The following is a 7,742-nucleotide window of genomic DNA, read 5'->3' on the forward strand; positions in this document are numbered from 1 at the left end:
CAGACCGCTGCGGTCACGCCCGCCAGCCCTGGGTCGGGTCGCACACGGGTCGCCCGCCATCCAGGTCACGATAGCAGGCCCAGATGGCGGAGGGGCAGGCAGGATGGCGCTGTCCCATCCTGCCTGCAGTATGCAAATTAGCCGCCATCTTTGTTGGCGGTTAACCGCCATCTTAGTTGGCAGTTAATTTGCATATCTCAGTGATTAGCCAATGGGAATGGTAGCGGTCGTACGGCTAATTACCATGTTTCTCTTTTATTAAATAGGATACTATTTTGACATGTAATTTTTTGCAGTAATGTCATTACTGCACGAATCTTTCTTCTAATTAATTTCCTTTCAATGTGCATGAATCCGTGCACTGGGCCACTAGTCTCTTATGAATATAGATGTAAAAATCCTCAACAAAACACAAGCAAACCAAGTCCGGACACACATAAAAAGGGTTATACACTACACCAAAGGGATTTATCCTAAGAATGCAAGGTTGCTTTAATACCTGTAAATCAATTAATATAACACATCATATATCAATAGCATAAAGGACAGAAACCAAGTGATCACCTCAAAAGTTGCAGAAAAAGACACTCTTTCCCTTCAATGCGGCCATGGGGACATAAATGCATATATAAACCTTACATACCATGAATCCAACCATAAATGTCTGCTGCTCACCCAGGGAAATAGAACCAGGGATTTCTTGAACAACACAAACCAGAACCATCATTTTATGGGCTTTGCATTCCTCCCTGCTTCTTCCTGCCAAACACTAACCCTAAGGCCCCCTGTGGGATTCAGTGGCCAGAATGTCAGCAAGGGGCCCAGCCAGACTCCGCGGCTGAGGCAGCCCCAGCCCTGCACCTCCGTCTCCCCCTGGAAAACCAGCCACAGCTTCAAACTCGGCTCCAGCTGGTGGGGTTGGAAGGGTGACAGGGCTGTTTTATTATTTTGTTGGTTTGTTAATCCTCACCAGCAGATATTTTTCCATTGATTTTTAGAGGTAGAAGGGAGAAGAGAGAGTCAGAGAGAGAGAAACATCGGTTGATTGCCTCCTGCACACAGGCCAGGGATAGAGCCTGCAACCGAGGTACCTGCCTTGACCAGAATCGAACCCAAGATCCTTCAGTCTGCAGACCAACACTCTGACCACTGAGCAACCAGCTAGGGCCGACAGGGCTGTTTTAACCTAATGTTTTAGGGGACTCCTGCTTGTATAGACTATTTTAATGATTGAATTTTACAAGATCTGTGCTCTGGGGCTTTCTTAGTGAAGAACAATAATTTTAAGATGAACCTTAAAATGTTCTATATGTGAAGGGGAAAACAGTTGCAGAAAAGGCAATGGACAAAATCAACACCTTTCATGGTAAAAACATTCCACACATTAGGACTAGAAAGCAATTTTCTCAACCACTGAAGGCCCATTATCTCCACTCCTATTCAACGGTCCTAGCCAGTACAACGGTGCAAGAAAAAGAAATAAAAGGCTTAACAATTGGGAAAAAAGTAAAACTGTCTTTATTTGTAGATAATGATTATATAGATAGAAAACCCAAAGGAATATACAAATGCACTATGAGAACTAAGTGAATTGAGCAAAGTTACAGGATACGTGATCAGTACACACTAACCAACTGTGTTTTTGTACATTAACAACAAATAATTGAAAAACAATATAAAAATATTTTAAATAACATAAAAATATCAAATATCTACAAATATATTGAATGAAAAAAGTGTACCATCATACTGAAAACTACAAAGAATTGCTGAGAAAAATTAAACATTTAAATAAATGGAGAGACATACCATGGGCACATATCAGAAGACTCGACATTATTCAATCCTAAAATTAATCTATAGATTCAATGTAATCCCAACCAAACTCTCAGCAAAAATTTTTGTACAAATTGAAAAGCGTATTCTAAGACTTGCAGAAAATTCTGTAGAAAAGTGAAAGTGAAGGTCTTACACTCCTGATTTCAAGACTTACCATTAAGTTACAGTAATTCAAAGTGTGGTATTGGCACAGGATAGAGAAACAGACCAATGGGACATAACAGAAAGCCCAGAAATAAGCCTATGCACACATCTTCAAGTAATTTATAACAACGCCTCCAATGCAATTTAATGCAGAAAAGAGAGTCTTTTCAACAAATGATGCCAGAAAGATTATATAATCCATGTGGAGAAAAAAAGCTCCCTGAGTCTACCTCACCTAAAAAATAATTCAAGCTGACCCAGCTGGTGTGGCCCAGTGGTTGAGCATCAACCCGTGAATCAGGAGGTCATGGTTCAGATTCCTAGTCAGGGTACATGCCCAGGTTGCAGGCTTGATCCCCAGTAGGGGGCATGCCGGAGGCAGCTGATCAATGATTCTCTCTCATTGATGTTTCTATCTCTCCCTCTTCCCTCCTCTCTCTGAAATTAATAAAAACATATTTTTAAAAACATGCAAGATGGGTCATTCAGAAAATAGATCAGCCCTGGCCAGTGTGGCTCAGTTGATTGAAGCATTGTCCTGTACACCAAAAGGTCACAGTTAGATTCCTGGTCAGGGCACAAAGCTAGACTGTGGGTTCAGTTCCCGGATGGAGTACATAGAAGAGGCAACCAATGGATATTTCTCTCTTACATCAATATATCTCTCTCTCTTTCTTTCTCCCCCCCCCCCCCCCCCCCGCCTTCCACTCTCTCTCTAAAAAAAATCAATGAAAAAAATACCTTTGGGTGAGGATTAACCGAAATAAATAAGTAAGTAAGTAAGTAAGTAAGTAAATAAATAAATAAATAAATAAAAGCAGATCAGTGTTTGCTTGGAGGTGGAATGGCAGGGAAGGGTGGGAGTTAGGGATCGCAAAGTGGCATGAGGAAATTTTGGGGGTGATGGATATGTACACTATCTTGACTATGATGATTTTACATGCATATACATGTACCAAAACTTTAACAAAAGATGAAGTTTCTTTAAAAACAAAAAGATGAATCATAAACCTAAATACAAACGCTACCACTATAAAAGTACAAAAAAAGAAAAATATTGACATCTTTTTACTTCATCCGAACTAAAATTTTCTGTTCAACACACTATTAAGAAACAAATAGGCAAACCATAAACAGGAAAAAATATTCACCCCTCACTTCCTCTCTTCTTCCCACTCCCTCACTACATATGTATGTACATACACATACCTCATAAAGGACTCATAACCAGAATATATTTTTTATATTTTTATTGATTTTTAGAGAGAGGAAGGAAAAGGGAGAGAAAAACATTGATGTGAGAGTGAAACATCAATCAGCTGCCTCCTGCACCCTCCCCACAGGGGATCAAGCCCAAAACCTTGGCATGTGCCCTGACTGGGAATTGAACCAGCAACCTTTCAGTGCATGGGATGATGCCCAGCACAACTGAGCCACATTGGCCAGGGCCAAAATATATTTTTTTGAACTTCTAAAAATAAATAATAAAAAGACAAACAATCCAATAAAAAATGGGCAAAAGACCTGACACTTCACAAGAGATACACAGATGGCCAATACGCACATGGAAAGCTGCTTGCCATTTTATTCACCAGAGAAATACAAAGTAAAACCACAGTGAGATACCACTACCACCTGAATGGCTAAAATTAAAAAGACTGACAATACCAAGTGCTGATGTGGATGTGGAGAAACTGGAACTCTCCTGTATTACTGGCAGGAGTATAAAATGGTACCAGTATGGAAAACTGTTTGGCAGTTTCTAGAAAAGCTAAACACACATCTATATCATGACCCAGCAATCCCACTCCTAAATATTTGCTCACAAGAAATAACAAAAGACAGGCCTAAGAATCTTCAGATTTTAGTCAGAATAGCCAAAAAATAAAAGCAACCCAAATGTCCATCAATAGAAGAGCGATAAACAAATGAGGATATTTTCATACAAAGGAATATTACTCAAATAAAAAGCACAAACTACAAATACAGGCACCAAAATCGCTAAACCACAAAAACATCACACTGAGCAAAAGAAGACAGATACAAAAGACCATATGCTTTATGATTTCATTAATATGAAGTTCAAGAACCTGTAAAATTAATCTATAATAATAAAAATCAGAAATATGGTTGCCTTGGGATTTTGAGGACTGGTGTAAAAACTGGAAACAGACACAAACTTTTAGGGGTGATAGAAATGCTCTATATCTTAGCATGAGTGATAGACACAATGGTGTATACATTTATTAAAATTTATCAAAGTGCCCAGCCAGTGTGGCTCAGTGTTTGAGCATCAACCTAAGAACCAGGAGGCCACGGTTCGATTACCAGTCAGGGCTCATGCCCGGGTTGCGGGATGGATCCCCACTAGGAGGCGTGCAGGAGGCAGCCAATAGATGATTCTCTCTCTCCCTCTCCCTTCCTCTCTGAAATCAATAAAAATATTTTTTAAAAGTCATCAAAGTTATATATTTAAGATCTGTATATTACATTGGGTATAAAATATTAATACTTTTTACACAGTGGAATTTTTGAAAAAATAAGACTACAATTGCTTATTCTGTGCTAAAAAGAAGAGGGCTGTTTGCTGTACATGGATATGACATGATTTCCAAGAGGAAGCGGATGGCTGAGGGACAGGGTAAGAGTGAAATTGACTTCCCAATACTGTGGATCTTTTGCATTGTATTCTGCATTCAGATCACCATGTGCCTGACCCACTCATTTATTTACTGTGACCTTGGGTATGTTACTTAATTTGTCTGTGCTTCAGTGTTCTCATATTAATATTAACAGAAGTATTAAGAGAAACTACATCAAGTTGTTTTCAGAATTAAACGATTATCAGGTTAGATGCTGAAATGTAGAATTTAGCACTGGTTTTCATTCTGGTTTATAGTAAGTTCTGCACAAGTCATATACCCACTTTATGTCAAAATGTTATTCTCACAAGGATACAAGAATAAAAGATAAAGCACTTTGTTTAAAAAAAAAAAGAATTAGCCCTAGATAGTTTGGCTCAGTGGACAGAGTGTCAGCCCACATACTGAAGGGTCACCGGTTCAATTCCAGTCAAGGGCATGTACCTTGGCTGCAGGCTCTATCCCCGGTACTGATCCCCAGCCCTGGTCAGGGTGTGTGCGGGAGGCAACCAATTGATGTGTCTCTCTCACATTGATGTTTCTCTCTCTCTTCCCCTCATTTTCACTCTCTCTAAAAATCAATGGAAAAATATCCTCGGGTAAGGATTAACCAAAAAAATAATAATTAAATGAGATGATATAGGTAATACACATTAAAAAATACCAGGGCCTGCCCTGGCCAGTGCTGCTCAGTGATTAGAGCATCAGCCCACACACTGAAAGGTTATGGGTTCTGATCCCCGCCACAGTGGGGGGTGTGCGGAGACAGCCAATCAATGTGTCTCTCTCACGTCCCTTCTACTCTCTCTAAAAAGCAATGGAAAAAATATCCTCCTGCTAGGATTAACAATCTACACTAATAAAAGAGAAACATGCAAATTGGTCATCACTCTACACCCACCAGCCAATCAGGGCGAGTATGCAAATTAACCCAACAAAGATGGCCACCGCCATAACGGCCAGGCAGTGCTTGGGGCTGCTGGGGGCCAGATGGGAGACACAAACACACAGAGCCCAGCACCCAGCAGCCCCAAGCCCCGCCATCGCGGTGCTGGGGCTGCTGGGGGGATCAGAGACATAAACCCGCAGGACTGGCACCCAGTAGCTCCGGCACCCAGCAACCCCAAGGCCAGCCACTGTGGTGCTGGGGCTGCTGGGGGCCTGATCAGAGACACAAACCCACAGGCCTGGCACCCAGCAGCCCCAAGGCCTTCGCGGCAGCACTAAGGAGCAGCAAGCTAAGCGGTAGGAAGCAGCAAGCAGGAGGGAGGGTCCCAGACTGCAAGAGGGCACAGGCTGGGCTAAGGGATCCCCCCCATCCATCCCCAGTGCACGAATTTCGTGCACCGGGCCACTAGTCTATATATATAAAAAGCCAGCGACCAGAACGCTGTAACAACTGGAACGACTGGTCACTATGACGCCCTCTGTGGCCAGCAAACTGGCCCGATTGTGGGTGGGGCCAGTGGCCAACCTCCCTCAGCCCCTCCCCCGGGCCAGCCCCACCCCCAATCGGCCCCCCACCCCAATAGGGGGCAGAACTGGCCAACCAACCTCCTGTAGCCCCTCCCCCAGCCAACTCCTCCCTCGATCAGCCCTCCAACCTCTGGTCAGGGGCAGGGCTGGCCGGCCAACTGGCCCCCGATCAGTCTCCCCCATCCCATCAGGGGTGGGATCAGTTGGCCCTCTGCCCACAGCCCCTCCCCACAGCTGGGTCCACCCCCAATCAGCCCCCATCACCCTGATTGGCCCAGCTCCTCCCCCAATGGCAGGTGAGCGGTTAGGAGCCAGTGGTCCCGGATTGCGAGTCGGACATCCCCTGAGGGGTCCCAGATTGGAGAGGGTACAGGCTGGGCTGAGGGACACACCCCCCGCATGAATTTCATGCACTGGGCCACTACTAAATAAAATAAAGTAAAAAATAAAATAACCTGGTCTTGTCTTTTTTGTTTTGTTTTTTGTTAATCCTAACCAGAGGACATTTTTTCCATTGATTTTTGTTGTTGTTGTTAAGCCTCACCTTAGGATATTTTTTCCATTGATTTTTAGAGAATGGAAGGGAGGGGGAGAGACAGAAAAGAGAAACATCCATGCGAGAAAGACACATGATTGGTTGCCTCCTGCACGCATCCCGACCAGGGATGGGGCCTGCAACCGAGGTATGTGCCCTTGACTGGAATCAAACGGGCAACCCTTCAGTCCATGGGCTGATGCTCTATCCACTGAGCCCAACTGGCTAGGGCTGTTTTTTTAAATAAGTGCCTGGTACTCAATCAGCTATCAGTATTATTTAAAAACTTAAAACAGTACTTTTAAAGTTAACCATTTCCTTAACCAAAATAAGGGGGGTGGGGGGGCTTCAGGCAACCTGCCCATGTGTCGTCTGGCTCCCTCTCTTCATGCTAAGACAGGAGTTCCTGGGGGACTAAATGAAGTCCCTCACCCCAAGCACTTGACACAGTCGCACACCACAAATGGTCAGTTCCTGGCTCGCTGTGTCTGTGAATGGTGGCCATGCCCAAGGCTTTAGCCACCATCCCTGCTGGGCTTGTGCCTGCAGCCTGGCCTTCCTCTGGCCTTCCTTCCACCTCCATCTACAACGCCCCCCAGTCCACCGCCTGCTCCACCCCCGAGTCCTCTCTTCCCTTGGATCAGCATTCCCAACAGCTCTCCCCCCAAAGCCCCCAGGGGGGCCCCCACGGCCTACACCCCCACCTCCACCCCCTCCCAACACCTCGCTCCTGCCTGAGGCACGTCCCCGTCCCACGCCTGACAACGGCGCTTCCCAACTCCGGCTCGGCCCAGGTCCACGCAGGATCAGGGCCTGCAGGAAGCCGCCTGGCGGCAAGGCCGGTGCTCTCACCGGGGTCGGCCGCACACGTGGGGTCTGGGTCCCGAGGAGGCACCTCAGGCCCTCGCACCTGCTGTCCCTGCAGCCCAGGCTCTGCCCCTCTCTGTCCCCGGCTCCTCTCGCAGCCACTGCTTCTCGGCCCAGAGCTTGTGAGTTAGAAAAGCCAAACGGGAGGAGAAAGGAAGGGAGGGGAGAGCCGCCAGCAGCTGCCGGTGCTGGAAGGGCCTGGGGCGGTGACAGTGGGCGAAGGAGTCCCGACCGGGCGG

Source organism: Myotis brandtii, unplaced genomic scaffold (assembly GCF_000412655.1).
Source record: "Myotis brandtii unplaced genomic scaffold, ASM41265v1 scaffold2658, whole genome shotgun sequence".
Classification (NCBI taxonomy): domain Eukaryota; kingdom Metazoa; phylum Chordata; class Mammalia; order Chiroptera; family Vespertilionidae; genus Myotis; species Myotis brandtii.